This window comes from Bubalus kerabau, chromosome 18 (genome assembly GCF_029407905.1).
Source record: "Bubalus kerabau isolate K-KA32 ecotype Philippines breed swamp buffalo chromosome 18, PCC_UOA_SB_1v2, whole genome shotgun sequence".
Lineage (NCBI taxonomy): Eukaryota > Metazoa > Chordata > Mammalia > Artiodactyla > Bovidae > Bubalus > Bubalus kerabau.
In genome coordinates this window covers 13,788,705-13,805,311 of record NC_073641.1, presented here as the reverse complement: position 1 = coordinate 13,805,311, position 16,607 = coordinate 13,788,705, and the positions used below count along the sequence as shown (strand labels likewise).

Here is a 16,607-nt window from a genome sequence, read left to right as displayed (position 1 = left end):
ATCTCCTGCATTGCAGGTAGATTCTTTACCATCTGAGACACCAGGGTAAAAAGCACAGATTCAAATTAATGTGTGATGTGGTTAGTGAACATAAAATATTCCTATGTTAATTTGGGCCCCTCAGTTGGGATATAGTTTCTTTAAATTCATGAAAACTTGAGTTTTCAATGAAACATACATGCTTCTGCAGTGATTCAAGCCACTAACAGGATTACTGAATATAAGAACATACTTCCTAGAAGGTAGACTCTAGGGAAACATCAAGACCTGACCTTGTAATCATTATGCCTAAACTAATGTTACTTTTTCTTGAGTGTTATTTAGGTGGCCTAAATAATAAAATAACTTTGTATCAGCCATCAAACTCTTCAAAATTTGAGACATTTAAAGAAACAGGTTCAAGGCTTCTTGTTCCTTAAATAATGTGGTTTCATTTACCTGAATCCTTTCCCCCAAGTACACAAAATATAACATTATTCAAAATGCATAGTTGAGATAACAGGAAAAGTAAGAACAATTCTCAGGTATCAGGCAATTGGACAAGCAGAGCACAACCCCACTGTTGAGACTTCCCTTGGTGGTTAACTCCAGGTGAAAGCATGTGGGATGGAAACCAGATGTTAGGATTTTCCTGGTTCAAGTGTCCTAAGAGCTTAAAGACCCTCAGGGTAGCAGAATGAATCCTTAAGCCTGTTAGGAGAGAACTGGAAGCTTTAAAAGTCTCTTCTGGAGTAAAGTACAGGACTGAAGTGCTGTGTGCAGTGACATAGGAAGGCCACAGAAAGGTTCATCTGTCTCTGCCTGAGTTCCCAGACTGTTTATAATTTGGGTCTGCTCCACACGCAAAGGTGGGGTTTGCATTTACACTCTCCTCAGGGCCCTCAAGGTTTTGATATCCTCACACTGAGAAGTGAATACCGGTGTGCTCCTGTACTTACCAACGATAATTCTGGAGCACTTGCCAGACGTGAACACACGGCCACTCCATAGCACATCTCCTCCATGACTCCCTCCAGTGAAATGCAGCTGGAGTTCAACTTTTACAAGTAAACAATCCAAGATGGATAAGAAACTAAATATGTAACAGGTAGAAGTGTTAGGAGATCAATATTTTCACTTTATAGCATATTCTAATGGCAAACATAAAATTATTGTGTTCAAATAATTAAATGTAATGAAAAATACAAAAGAAACAAATGCCAAGAACCATTGGATTAAATTGAATCAAATGTAACTTTAAAAATTAAGCAATAACCAAATGGCTTATGGAGCAAATTAGAAACAGCTGAAGCAAAAATATTGAACTAGAAGATAGATCTAAGAAAATTAAGTAAAATGCAATTGAGGAAGATAAATTAAAAATATGAAAGAGAGATTCAGTGACATGAAGAGAGAATGAGAATATCTATTATATATCTATTAAAAGTTTAAGAGGGAAAATAAGAAGAATGAATAGTCTAATAGTAACAAAAGAATTTTATGAAATTGATGAAAAATGTGAATCCTTAGGTCCCAGAATAAAACTTTTAAGTAAGATAAATAAAGGAAAAACGATTGACAATTGATTCCTCATGGTAACAATAGAACTAGAGTACAATTGGCTAATATTGTCACATTGCTGAGAAAAATAGCTGTCAACCTAGAATTATAAATCAGACAAACCATCAGTCAAGAGTGAAAGCATAATAAAGACAATTTAAACCAAAAAGACATGGAGACTTTACCACCCACATACCCTTGCTAAAGCAATTATTAAAGTATTTTCCTCAGAAAAAAGAAAATTGGACCCAAAAGGAAGAGAGGTTTCCAAAAGCAATCGTGGGCAAAATAATTGGCAAACATAGGGTAAACCTAAACACATGTTAACAATATAAAAAATGAAAATAATTATGAACAATGTGAGATTCATAAAAACAAAGTTGAAATAAAAATCTGAGAAAATGACATATAAGAGAAGAGGGAGAAATCAGAGTTAAAGTTTCTAAAGTCCTTGTAATATTTGGAAATGTGGTAAAATTATTGATTCACTTTGAACTCTGTTCAGAAGGCGAGCATTTTAAAAATCAAAGCATAAACCATAACATCATAAACATTAAAGGGTATAATTTCCCAGCCTGATGAAAGGAAAGAAAGAATTAAGGACAATAATTCAGTCAGATACTTGTTTTGAAAAGAGGGAAAATAATAAAGAAAAATATGTGATATAGAAAGCATAAGACAAAGTGATAGAAATGAAAACTGTCAGGGAGAGAATAAGTTTAAGTGAATTAACCTCATCAGTTAAAAGACGAGGACTACCAGATTGGGTTAAAAACACGGAATTCAACTACTTGATGTTTACAAGTTATACTTTATCTTATTCCAGTTGTATTAGTCTGTTTTGGCTGCCATAACAAAATAGCAGACTGGGTGGCTTAAACAGAAAAAATATCTTTTCTCATAATTTTTGCGGCTGAAACTCCGAGGTTAAAAAGCTGTCAGGGTCCATTTCTGGTGAGATCTTTCTTCCTGGCTTGTAGATGGCTGCCTTCTTGCTATGTCCTCACATGACCTTTTATCGGTGCCTGCTTGCAGAGAGACAGAGAGACAGAGAGAAAGGAAGCTCTAGTGTCTCTTCTCATGAGGACAATAAACCAGTTGGATCAGGGTTCTACCCTTATGACCTCGTTTAAACTTAATTACTTCCTCAGAGGCCTCACTTTCAAACAGAGACACACTGGGGGCTTTAATATATGAGTTTTGGAGAAGGAAATGGCAACCCACTCCAGTATTCCTGCCTGGAAAATCCCATGGACAGAGAAGCCTGATGGGCCACAGTCTGACAAAGAGTCAGACACAACTGAGCAACTGAGCACACGCATAGTTATTTTCAGTTCAGTTCAGTTCAGTCATTCAGGCATGTCCGACTCTTTGCTACCCCATGAATCGCAGCACACCAGGCCTCCTTGTCCATCACCAACTCCTGGAGTTTACCCAAATTCATATCCATTGAGTTGGTGATGCCGTCCAGCCATCTCATCCTCTGTCGTCCCCTTCTCCTCCTGCCCCCAATCCCTCCCAGCATCAGAGTCTTTTCCACTGAGTCAACTCTTCGCATGAGGTGGCCAAAGTACTGGAGTTTCAGCTTCAGCATTAGTCCTTCTAATGAACACCCAGGGCTGATCTCCTTTAGAATGGACTGGTTGGATCTCCTTGCAGTCCAAGGGACTCTCAAGAGTCTTCTCCAACACCACAGTTCAAAAGCATCAATTCTTTGGCGCTCAGCTTTCTTCACAGTCCAATTCTCGCATCCATATATGACCACTGGAAAAACCATAGCCTTGACTAGACGGACCTTTGTTGGCAAAGTAATGTTTCTGCTTTTCAATATGCTATCTAGGTTGGTCATAACTTTCCTTCCAAGGAGTAAGCGTCTTTTAATTTTATGGCTGCAGTCACCATCTGCAGTGATTTTGGAGCCCAAACAAATAAAGTCTGACACTGTTTCCCCATCTATTTCCCATGAAGTGATGGGACTGGATGCCATGATCTTAGTTTTCTGAATGTTGAGCTTTAAGCCAACTTTTTCACTCTCCTCTTTCACTTTCATCAAGAGGCTTTTGAGTTCCTCTTCACTTTCTGCCATAAGGGTGGTGTCATCTGCATATCTGAGGTTATTGATATTTCTCCCAGCAATCTTGATTCCCGCTTGTGCTTCCTCCAGCCCAGCGTTTCTCATGATGTACTCTGCGTATAAGTTAAATAAACAGGGTGACAATATACAGCCTTGACGTACTCCTTTTCCTATTTGGAACCAGTCTGTTGTTTCATGTCTGATTCTAACTGTTGCTTCGTGAGCTGCATACAGGTTTCTCAGGAGACAAGTAAAATGGTCTGGTATACCCAATTCTTAAAGAATTTTTCACAATTTTTTTGTGATCAACACAGTCAAAGACTTTTGCATACTCAGTAAAGCATAAGTAGATTTTTTTTTTTTTCTGGAATTCTCTTGCTTTTTCTGTGATCAAATGAATGGTGGCAACTTGATTTCTGGTTCCTCTGCCTTTTCTAAACCCAGTTTGTACATCTGGAAGTTCTCAGTTCACACACTGCCGAAGCCTAGCTTGAAGGATTTTGAGCATAAAATTACTAGCAGTGAAATGAGCACAACTGTATGATAGTTTGAACATTCTTTGGTATTTGAAATTTCTTTGAAATTTGAATGAAAACTGACCTTTTCCAGTCCTGTGACCACTGCTGAGCTTTCCACACTTGTGACATTGAGTATAGCACTTTCATAGCATCATCTTTTAGAATTTGAAATAGCTCAGCTGGAATTCCATCACCTCCACTAGCTTTGTTTGTAATAAAGCTTCCTAAGGCCCTCTTGACTTTGCACGCCAAGATGTCTGGCTCTAGGTGAATGACCACACCATTGTTGTTATCTGAGTCATTAGGCCTTTTTTGTATAGTTCTGCTGTGCATTACTGCCATGTCTTCTTAATATCTTCTGCTTCTCTTAGGTCTATGCTGTTTCTGCTCTGTATTGTGCCCATGTTTGCATGTGTATTCCCTTGGTATCTCTAATTTTCTTGAAGAGATCTCTAGTCTTTCCCATTCTATTGTTTTCCTCTATTTCTTTGCATTATTCACTTAAGAAGGCCTTCTTATCTCTCTTTGCTGTTCTCTAGAACTCTGCATTCAGAATATATCTTTCCCTTTTCCCCTTGCCTTTTGCTTCTCTTCTTTCCTCACCTGTGGTCATCTGAATTAAATCCACCCATTCCCATCCATTTTAGTTCACTGATTCCTAAGATATTGATGTTCATTCTTGCCATCTCCTGCTTGACCATGTCCTATTTACCTTGGTTCATGGACCTAACATTCCAGCTTCCTTTGCAGTATTGTTTTTTACAGCATTGGACTTTACTTTCATCATCAGACATATCTTTATGCTTACTATATGTATAGTAAAATCACAAATTGTTGCATAAGAATGATCTATCAAATTCTGTATGACGTTTTCTGTAAGGAGGCAAAACACAAATGAGGGTAGAACTCTGGTTATATCCAAAATGTTTATTATAAATAAATAAAATTGTTTAAATGATAGAATAATTTTTAATCTTGGGCCCATAGGTGTTATATTGTTTTCTATATGATTTCTTTCATTTGTTTGATTTCAAACATGACTTCTTTTAAAATTTTTAAGTATATAACACATTGAAATTATACAGATTCTTATTTTATAGTGTGATGTGCTCTGTGCTCTATCACTTCAGTCATGTCTGACTCTTTAGGACACCATGGACTGTAGCCCTCCAGGCTCCTCTGTCCATGGGATTTTCCCAGCAAGAATACTGGAGTGGGTTGCCATGCCTTCCTCCAGGGTTAGAGCTTGACGAATTATTACAAAGAGGACACATCTGTGTGTCTGAGGAATACTCTGCTCAGGTTCCGGGCGAAGTTGTAGAAGCCTTTAGGAGAAAAGTGAACCTAAATGCTTGACCTTTTAGCTTTGTTCTCTTAGAATACATCCCTAGTATTTTCCACTCGCTGTTTTCTTTGGGATATCTCCAAATATTTTAAAAATCTTGTCCAGATTTTCTAGTTGATCTTTCAAATTACCAAGCTCATGCCTACTCCAACCAAGGCCATCGCACACTCACCAATAAAACTTTTATTCTCACACACACACACACACACGCATGCACACAAATACACACACACACACACACACACACACAAGCACAGCAAATCTAATAACTGAAGACTCTAAGGGGCAATTTAGAGTGAAAATTTAGTAGGACTTGAGTACTATAATAAACATTATGGCAAGCAAAAATAAACTAAAATCTTAGGCTAATGTCAGAGGTATCCATCAGGGAAGAACTAGAAAGCAAGGGCAAATAATACCATTAGTGGCTTCCCTGGTGGCTCAGAGGGTAAAGCATCTGCTTGCATTGTGGGAGACCTGGGTTCGATCCCCGGATCAGGAAGAGCCCCTGGAGAAGGAAATGGCAACCCACTCTATTACTCTTGCCTGGAAAATCCCATGGATGGAGAAGCCTGGTAGGCTACAGTCCAGGGTTGCAAAGAGTCGGACACGACTGAGCAACTTCACTTTTAGCTTTAAGGTGCTTAATATTGGTGATTGACCAATAAATAGATGGGAAGCACCATGAACTCTTACCAAAGCACATAAAGTGTGTCTGAAAGTAAGTTTTGTCCCTAAAACAATAAGAATCCTGAAAGTCAGGTGAAATGCCAAAGGACCAATAGCAAATTGAGCATGAAAAGTAAGAGACCCATGCCGATACCAGAGGCATATACTTCCAGTTCAAAGATTACATTTCCAGTCACACATTCAGCCAAAGTGTGGTTCATGACCAAGCTACAGCCAAAAGAGTATGAATCAAAATGATATGCAAAGATTCTGAAACCTGCCATTAATGGAATGGGTCTCTTCTCAGGTGAAGGCAGAAGTAGAGTAGCTGTTTTAGGGCACAAATGGAAGATGAGGGTTGAGGTTGACAGAGCAAACAATTAGTCTGAGTCCCTGATACCATCACTGTTATATTCAGACTGTGATGTAAAAGAGAAATTCATTTCTACTCTGACTGAGCCATTGTTATTTTAGGATCTTTGTTACAGAAGCCAAGCTTGTAAGTTCAGTTCACTCACTCAGTCATGTCCAACTCTGCGACCCCATGGACTGCAGCACGCCAGGCCTCCCTGTTCATCACCAACTCCCAGAGTTTATTCAAACTCATGTCCGTTGAGTCGGTGATGCCATCCAACCATCTCATCCTCTGTCATCCCCTTCTCCTCCTGCCCCCAATCCCTCCCAGCATCAGAGTCTTTTCAAATGAGTCAGTTCTTCGCATCAGGTGGCCAAAGTATTGGAGTTTCAGCTTCAGCATCAGTCCTTCCAGTGAATATTCAGGACTGATTTTCTTTAGGATGGACTGGTTGGATCTCCTTACTGTCCAAGGGACTCTCAAGAGTCTTCTCCAACACCACAGTTCAAAAGCATCAATTCTTCAGCACTCAGCTTTCTTTATGGTCCAACTCTCACATCCATACATGACTACTGGAAATACCATAGCTTTGACTAGACAGACCTTGGTTGGCAAAGTAATGTCTCTGCTTTATAATATGCTCTCTAGGTTGGTCCTAACTTTTCTTCCAAGAAGCAAGCGTCTTTTAATTTCATGGCTGCAGTCACCATCTGCAATGATTTTGGAACCCCCAAAAATAAGGTCTGTCCTTGTTTCCACTGTTTCCTCATCTATTTGCCATGAAGTGATGGGACCAGATGCCATGATCGTAGTTTTCTGAATGTTAAGTTTTAAGCCAACTTTTTCACTCTCCTCTTTCATTTTCATCAAGAGACTCTTTAATTCTTCTTCACTTTCTGTCACAAGAGTGGTGTCATCTGCATATCTGAGGTTATTGATATTTCTCCTGGCAATCTTGATTCTAGCTTGTGCTTCATCCAGTCCAGCATTTCTCATGATATACTCTGTGTATAAGTTAAATAAGCAGGGTGACAATATACAGCCTTGATGTACTCCTTTCCTGATTTGGAACCAGTCTGTTATCCCATGTCCAGTTCTAACTGTTGCTTCTTGACCTGCCTACAGATTTCTCAGGAGGCAGGTCAGGTGGTCTGGTATTTCCGTCTCTTTAAGAATTTTCCACAGCTTTTTGTGATCCACACAGTCAAAGGCTTTAACATAATCAATGAAGCAGAAGAAGATATTTCTCTGGGATTCTCTTGCTTTTTCTATGATTCAGCAGATGTTGGCAATTTGATCTCTGGTTCCTCTGACTTTTAATCTACCTTGAACATACGGAAGTTCTCAGTTCATGTAGTGTTGAAACCTAGCTTGGAGAATTTTGAGCATTACTTTGTTAGCATGTGAGATGACTGCAATTGTGTAGTAGTTTGAGCATTGTTTGACATTGCCTTTCTTTGGAATTGGAATGAAAACTGCCCTTTTCCAGTCCTGTGGCCACTGCTGATTTTCCAAATTTGCTGGCATATTGAGTGCAGCACTTTCACAGCATCATCTTTTAGGATTTGAAATAGTTCAACTGGAATTCCATCATCTCCACTAGTTTTGTTCATAGTGATGCTTCCTAAGGCCCACTTGACTTCGCATTCCAGGATGTCTGGTTCTGGGTGAGTGTTCATACCATTGTGATTATCTGTGTCATGAAGATATTTTTTGTATAGTTCTGTGTATTCTTGCCACCTCTTAATATCTTCTGCTTCTGTTAGGTCCATACCATTTCTGTCCTTTATTGTACCTATCTTTCGATGAAATATTCTCTTGGTATCTCTAATTTTCTTGAAGCAATCTCTAGTCTTTCCCATTCTATTGTTTTTCTCTATTTCTTTGCATTGATCACTGAGGAAGGATTTCTTATCTCTCCCTGCTATTCTTTGGAACTGTGCATTCAAACAGGTATCTCTCTCATTTCCTCCTTTGCCTTTCACATCTCTTCTTTTTATAGCTGTTTGTAAGGCCTCCTCAGACAACCATTTTGCCTTTTTGCATTTCTTTTTCTTGGGGATAGTCTTGATCATTGCCTCTTGTATAATGTCACCAACCTCCGTCCATAGTTCTTCAGGCACTCTGTCTATCAGATCTAATTCCTTGAATCTATCTGTCACTTCCACTGTATAATCATAAGGGTTTTGATTTAGGTCATACCTGAATGGTCTACTGGTTTTCCCTACTTTATTTAGTTTAAGTCTGAACTTGGCAATAAGGAGTTCATGATCTGAGCCACAGTCAGCTCCCAGTCTTGCTTTTGCTGACTGTATAGAGCTTCTTCATCTTTGGCTGCAAAGAATATAATCAGTCTGATCACAGTGATGTCCATGTATAGGGTCTTCTCTTGTCTTGTTGGAAAAGGGTGTTTGCTATGACCAGTGCATTCTCTTGGCAGAACTCTATTAGCCTTTGCCCTGCTTCATTCCATACTCCAAGGCCAAATTTGCCTGTTACTCCAGGTATTTTTTGACTTCCTACTTTTGCACTCCAATCCCCTATAATGAAAAGGACATTTTTTGGGGGTGTTAGTTCTATGAGGTCTTGTAGGTCTTCATAGTACCATTCAACTTCAGCTTCTTCAGCATTACTGGTTGGGGCATAGACTTGGATTATTGTGATATTGAATGGTTTGCCTTGGAAACAAACAGAAATCATTCTGTCATTTTTGAGACTGCATCCAAGTACTGCATTTTGGACTCTTGTTGACTATGATGTTGACTATTACTCTATTTCTTCTATGGGTTTCTTGCCCACGGTAGTAGATATAATGATCATCTGAGTTAAATTCACCCATTCCAGTCCATTTTAATTTGCTTATTCCTAAAATGTCAATGTTCACTCTTGCTATTTCCTGTTTGACCTCTTCCAATTTGCCTTGATTAATGGGCCTAACAGTCCAGGTTCCTATGCAATATTGCTCATTACAGTATTGAACTTTACTTTCATCATACTATCCAAATTGTCTACACTTCTCTACTATGACACCAGATAAGCTGGTGAAAGAAATATGTAAAGATGACTGTGAAACAAAAATATAGATAAAGAATAGGACACAATTACCAAACATATTGTAGGGTCAAAACCAATTAGACCTACTCCTTAGTTTTCTCTTACTTTATACTGATGCTGTCAGGATTTTGTCACTCTGGCCTGTCCCTGTTCAGTGCTTATTTTCATTGCCAATATAATTATCTCCATTTTAATGATAAGGAAAATAGAAATCTACTTTTAAGTGTTTTTCTTTTTTCTAGTTGATCTTAGAATATTTTCCCCTAGGTATGGTTCAATGAAGAAACTAAAATCTATTTTTCCCAAGGTACTGGATATTATGACTTGGTTTTGCATTGGTTTGGCAGTATCTTTCCCCCAAATATATCTTTTAACCAGAAAAGTTATCACAGTGATTTTTTTTCTTGTGAATGAAAACAAGGAATCCTTTCTGCAGCATTTTTTCTGTAACTTTCTGTGAAATTCTGAGTCCAAAGATGGGCTACTTTAACTACAGTTTGGGAATTTTATGGTTTATTATTGGCTCCTGTTTCTCATTTTTAAGTTTATCCAGATTGACCAAAAGATAATGATGCTTTTCTTTTTTCTTTTTTTTTTTTTTTTTTTGCTTACAGTCTTGGATTACTTTTGCCAGTTGACTGTGGAGATGAGGATATGGAAAATACTGTGCCATTAAGATCTGGCTAGAGTCTCCTGTAGGCAAAAGAATGAAGAGACTAGTCCCAATGTGAAGAGCACATATTGTCATGAAAGATGATTTTTACCTTGTCCACTGAAACTTATCCAGAGTTCAAGCACCTAGAAATTGTCTGAATCTCTGGAGACTCAAAACCCTTGTAAAATTCATCTGGGTTGAGGTGACCTATACACCACATGCACGAAGTTTTTCAGGTTAGAACATATTTATGAAATGATTCTTTCCTATAAATTATCAAGCCAAGGACTATATTATTTGTGTAAACAAATAAACCAGCAAAATTTGAGAAAAGACTCACACTTAAAAGCCGCTGCCCTTCAAATGTCCGTGATTCTTTTTGAATCTTAGTTGAAGTACATGTCTAAGTGTCCTCCATTAGAAGAAAGCTCAACAACCCTAATTGTTTTATAATTGTAGAGAAACCACTAACAACATACGTGTGTGTGCTTTACCAGCAAAGAGCATTAGAGCTCAGGAATATAAAATTCTGAGATGAGAGATTTGTGGTAGAAGGGGACTGGGCTTGGGTTACTTACACAAACCCTCATCATTTCCTTCCCAACCAGCACCACTGGATCTTGCGGCAAATAATCAAAGCCTTTTTCTCACACTGAAACAGGCTTCCTTGCTTAATGATGCCCTCTTTTATTTCTCTTTATTTTTTGCTTCTTTTAATCAAAATGTTCTGTAGTTTACTAGAGTTTAGGATAACATCCCATCAATATTATTGCCTCATTTTTCAATATTAACGATTGATGTGTAAGAAAAATTACCTCCTCAGATTTGAGTTGTTCTGCCAGTACCTTTTGAACATTTGTTTTCATTGCTGAAATGGAGACAAATGCTGTGGCAAAAATAATCTCTTCCTTTCAGTTGCTGGCAAAAAATTGCTAAGGCAGCTCTGAACTGAGACGAAGTTTAGAAAAGGAAAAGAACATTCAAGAGCCCAAGCATCCTAGAATTTTAATTTTCTCCTAGTCAAAGGTCACATTTCAGAACAAATAGAAACATCCCCTTAAGCCTGAATGAATCATTTTCATAGGCTTTATTATTTCTATTCCGATGAAGGATGGGAGTGCAGATGTGTTTACAGTCATACACATTTTATTTTATTGTTCACAGAACATTATAACCACAACACAAGACTGAGGGGACCTTCCTGTGAATTAGGAAGGACACATTTACCACAGTCAGCCATGTGAAGAACCTCAGAATCTCTAAAGTAACCGTTGTGTCTTTAAAATCAATCAAGTAATCAGTAGGAATTTACTACGTGCCTCGAGCCACGCTCATCTCTGTAGGGCAAAACACACAATCCTTTGTTCATGAAGGAAGTGAGAAGGAAATATGACACATATTAAAAATAAAAGAATAATGACAAGTCAAAGAGTCAAAGAGCTGTGTACCCAGAGAGCATTGTTTTCACCCAACTTACTTATCTTGAATTAGACTCTTGGAATGGTGCCATTGGTCTGCTTTAAGGATTTCTAGGAAACAACTTGAATGAAAGTCACTACAATATTTATTGTAAAGTTGTTGAAAATGTTATTTGCCTTCAATAAATAAATTAGCTAAAAGTTGTTGAAATAACAAATAAGGAGGTAGTGTAAAATAAAGAGAAAATTACTAGAGGAGTTCAAGAAAAATAGGATACGCAGGGAAGGCTTCTTGGAAGAGGAAGACTTGAGCTGGGCCTTGAAAAACTGGTTGAGTTATGGATAAAAAAGAGCACTGGAGGAGTTAAGGCTGGAAATATGGTCATTTGTGCATTGGTCCTACAAAATTTATTAACACATGCCTTACTGTATACCAACTACGGAAGCTGTCACAATGAAAAACAAGCAAAGTGTCTGCCCTCAGGGAACTTATGTTCTAGGAAGAAATAACAAAATAAGAGCAAGAAATATTTAACTTTGGCCTTTTCTTTCCTCTCTGGATTTCCTGATCATAATGTCAGACAGAGGCAGAGATATTTATGTTGCTTAAAGGAAGACTAGGATTTTTATGACAGTACGAGAAAAATATAAACAGTAAATAATTGCTGTTGGTTGTTATTTCTTCTAAGACAGGAAAATCAGAGGAGAGGCCTGGAGGAGAGTGGAGTATAAAAGCTTGTGAAACACACACCACACCATACACACACACACACACCTGTACACATACACACACACACATACATACACATGGGCACAGAGGAAAGAAAATAGGCTATAGATTAGGTATATCTGTGCTGAAGAATAGAAAGAGAGGTATGAGGTGGTACCTTGAAGGAGGTCAGTCAAGGAAATGGAGAAATTCAAGGAGAAAGAAAGCTGTTTACAGAGAGAATGCCAGTAACTGCCTGGGGTCAGAAACAGGGGCTGCATGGGAAGTGTGGACCTCTGGCCTTTGGACTAGGAGCATCTGCTGGCCCTACAGAGGAGGCAATGAAAGGGCACTCCTTAGGTAGCTTCTTGCCTGCATCCTATTGTGATCCTACAACTAAAGGATGTCTGCCTCTCACTTGAAAATTAGCTGGGACTCTCTGAACTACTCCAGACACTTCTAACTCCCTGCTGCTGCTGCTGCTGCTGCTGCTAAGTCGCTTCAGTCGTGTCCTACTCTGTGCGACCTAACTCCCTGTCACACTCAAAACATGATGTAAGTTCTGGACCCCTGGAGGAGGGGTGGTGATACAGAAGGGAAGATCCCATCCCTAGTCTCTGGGTTGGCTAAAGGGTAGGAAAGCCCATCCTTGTCAAATACATCTGCACCTGCACACAGGTACAATCACACACAGGTGTACAAACACATATGGCTGCAGAAAGGGCTGTTCAATTCAAATACAGTTTACCTATGAGAATTTTTTGACTCCATAAAACCCGAGAATATATATGATAGGATAAAAATATTTATCTCAATATTTCCCAGACTTACCTAATCATAAGAATCATAAGTTTAAAATGTCATTTATCAGACACCTAGCCTGCAGGGTTAGTGGATTTGCCCTAGACCTGGAAATCTGTGGTTTTTTCCAGAGTTTCCTGTGAGTCTTATGATTAGAACAGCTCAGTTCAATTCAGTCACTCAGTCATGTCCAACTCTTTGCCTGTTCTGGATATTTTAAATGAATAGAGTCACAGAATATGAAGGCCTTTGTATCTGGATTCTTTTACTTAGGTTCATCCATCAGTCAGTTCAGTCACTCAGTCATGTTTGACTCTTTGCAACCCCATAGACTGCAGCCTGCTAGGCTTCCCTGTCCTTCATCATCTCCTGGAGCTTGCTCAAACTCATGTCCATCAAATTGGTGATGCTATACAACTATATCATCCTCTGTCATCCCGTTTTCCTCCTGCCTTCAATCTTTCCCAGCATCAGGGTCTCTTGCAATGAGTCAGTTCTTCACATCAGGTGGCCAAAGTATTGGAGTTTCAGCTTCAGCATCACTCCTTGTAATGTATACTCAGGACTGATTTCCTTTAGGATTTGATTGGTTTGATCTCCTTGCAGTCCAAGGGGCTCTCAAGAGTCTTCTCCAACACAACAGTTCAAAAGCATCAATTCTTTGGTGCTCAGCTTTCTTTATGGTCCAACTCTTACATCCATACATGACTATTGGAAAAACCATAGCTTTGACTAGATGGACCTTTGTCAATAAAGTAATGTCTCTAGCTTTTAATATGCTGTCGAGGTTTGTTATAGCTTTTTTTCCAAGGAGTGAGAGTCTTATAATTTCATGGCTGCAGTTGCCATCTGCAGTGATTTTGGAGCCCAAGAAAATAAAGTCTCTCACTGTTTCCATTGTTTCCCCATCTATTTGCCATGAAATAATGGAACCAGATGCCATGATCTTCATTTTTTGAATGTTGAGTTTTAAGCCAGCTTTTTAACTCTTCTTTTATGATTAGATAGGTTTAAGAAATAGGGCTTCATCAAGTGTGGCCAAAATGTTGTACATTCTTCCCTCATCTAGTGCTGACCAAGGACCTCAACCCATAGCTCCTGATGCTTCCTCCTGCTGAGCTTGAATTCTTTGCAACAATGTTCCAGGCAGTCACTACCAATCTCTCAGAGTCACCACATGAGAAGGGAAAAAACCATTCTATTGTCCCAGTGTAATTTATGTGTGACAGATTCACAGTGTGAAATTCACATTTTTGAGCTGCTTATGGAAGACAGTGAATGTGTTGTCTCAGAAGCCATGCCTTGTGCTGTGGTAAAAAAAAAAAAAAAAAAAACAAAAAAAAAAACAGCTTATTTTGTTGATGTGACTCTGTGCTGTGTTTAGTTGCTCAGTTGCGTCTGACTCTTTGAGACCCCATGGACTGTCGATCTCCAGGCTCCTCTGTCCATGGGGATCCTCCAGGCAAGAATACTGGAGTGGGTAGTCTATCCCTTCTCCAGAGGATCTTCCCAACCCAGGAATCAATCCAGGGTCTCCTGCATTGTGGGCGGATTCTTTACCAGCTAAGCTACCAGGGAAGCCTCTAGTGAAGATCTCGTGGCAATCAGGAACCTACCTTCAGGCATTGACCCTATGTGTTCTGTGATGAAGATGTTGGAACTAAGAGTCTAAGATATAATGTATTTGAGACCACTGAGAAAGCTTCAGAGCATGCTCTCCTACAAGGCAACAAGCAGTAGTAAGACTTCTGTGTGGATAACTGACTCCTCTGTGGACCTGCACTGTTTGGAAAGGGGTCTGTTAGCTAGCTAGCCAGTCTCTTGCCTGAAGGGGATAATTAGCTAGTACTCTGCTGACTTTGGAGAAGGCAATGGCAACCCTCTCCAGTACTCTTGCCTGGAAAATCCCATGGACGGAGGAGCCTGGTAGGCTGCAGTCCATGGGGTCGCTAGGAGTCGGACACGACTGAGCGACTTCACTTTTACTTTTCACTCTCATGCATTGGAGAAGGAAATGGCAACCCACTCCAGTGTTCTTGCCTGGAGAATCCCAGGGACAGTGGAGCCTGGTGGGCTGCCGTCTCTGGGGTCGCACAGAGTCGGACATGACTGAAGCGACTTAGCAGCTGCTGACTTTAACCTGCCATTGTTTCTACTTCTCTTCCCAGTGAGAGTTCATATAAGTGGTTACTTCTTTCTCAGCCAGTCTGACAAATTAGTTATGGCTCAGCTTTGAAATCAGACTTCCACTTTGATCCCACTGAGTTGCTTTGCATCTGTGTGATCCTGGGCAAATTTCTCCCCCTCTCATCCTATTTTCCTTTCTGCAAAGTGGGGACGAAGATGGTACCACACTCATGGGTCGTTTGTTAGGAGTTAACCGGTAATGAATAGAGCACTTGCCCGGTGCCTGGCAGTCGTATTGTTTCACCATGGGAGATTCTTATCATTATTCTTGGTCAGAAAATCACCCTTGTCAAAACTTGACCACTGATTGTTGCTGTGTATGTAACTTTCTTATTCAGGCTGTTTGTATTCTGTTGTGTTGCCTGTCTAAAGTGTGGACTGTGGAGTATTTCCTGGTTCACCCAATCTAATGAACATACCCTTTAGATTGTAGTGCTCTACATCCTCGTATTATCTCCTTTCTACTATTTAAAACTTTTCATGGGGTTTAGCCTGACTTTAACAATTTCTTTCAGTTCAGTTCAGTCACTCAGTCGTGTCCGACTCTTTGCGACCCCATGAATCGCAGCACACCAGGCCTCCCTGTCCATCACCAACTCCCGGAGTTCACTCAGACTCACGTCCATCGAGTCAGTGATGCCATCCAGCCATCTCATCCTCTGTCGTCCCCTTCTCCTCCTACCCCCAATCCCTCCCAGCATCAGAGTCTTTTCCAATGAGTCAACTCTTCGCATGAGGTGGCCAAAGTACTGGAGTTTCAGCTTTAGCATCATTCCTTCCAAAGAAATCCCAGGGCTGATCTCCTTCAGAATGGACTGGTTGGATCTCCTTGCAGTCCAAGGGACTCTCAAGAGTCTTCTCCAACACCACAGTTCAAAACCATCAATTCTTTGGCGTTCAGCTTTCTTCACAGTCCATACATGACCACTGGAAAAACCATAGCTTTGACTAGACGGACCTTTGTTGGCAAAGTAATGTCTCTGCTTTTGAATATGCTATCTGGGTTGGTCATAACTTTCCTTCCAAGGAGTAAGCGTCTTTTAATTTCATGGCTGCAGTCACCATCTGCAGTGATTTTGGAGCCCAAAAAAATAAAGTCTGACACCATTTACACTGTTTCCCCATCTATTTGCCATGAAGTGATGGGACCAGATGCCATGATCTTTAGGACACCTAAAAGTGTGCAAATTGTTTTTACTTAGCAAAACCACGTTTCTTCATAGAGCCAGGGAGCCAAACTGCTATCTTTTGTTTCCTTGGAAAAGCATCTGTTGAGCCCAAGA

At 39.7% G+C, this 16,607-nt stretch overlaps 1 protein-coding gene across 11 annotated transcripts in view; it reads left to right on the top strand.

Moving 5' to 3' along the window:
- The window catches only part of PIK3R1 (phosphoinositide-3-kinase regulatory subunit 1), a 648,380-nt gene that overhangs the window by 102,325 nt on the left and 529,448 nt on the right, over positions 1-16,607 (top strand). The window lies entirely within an intron of this gene.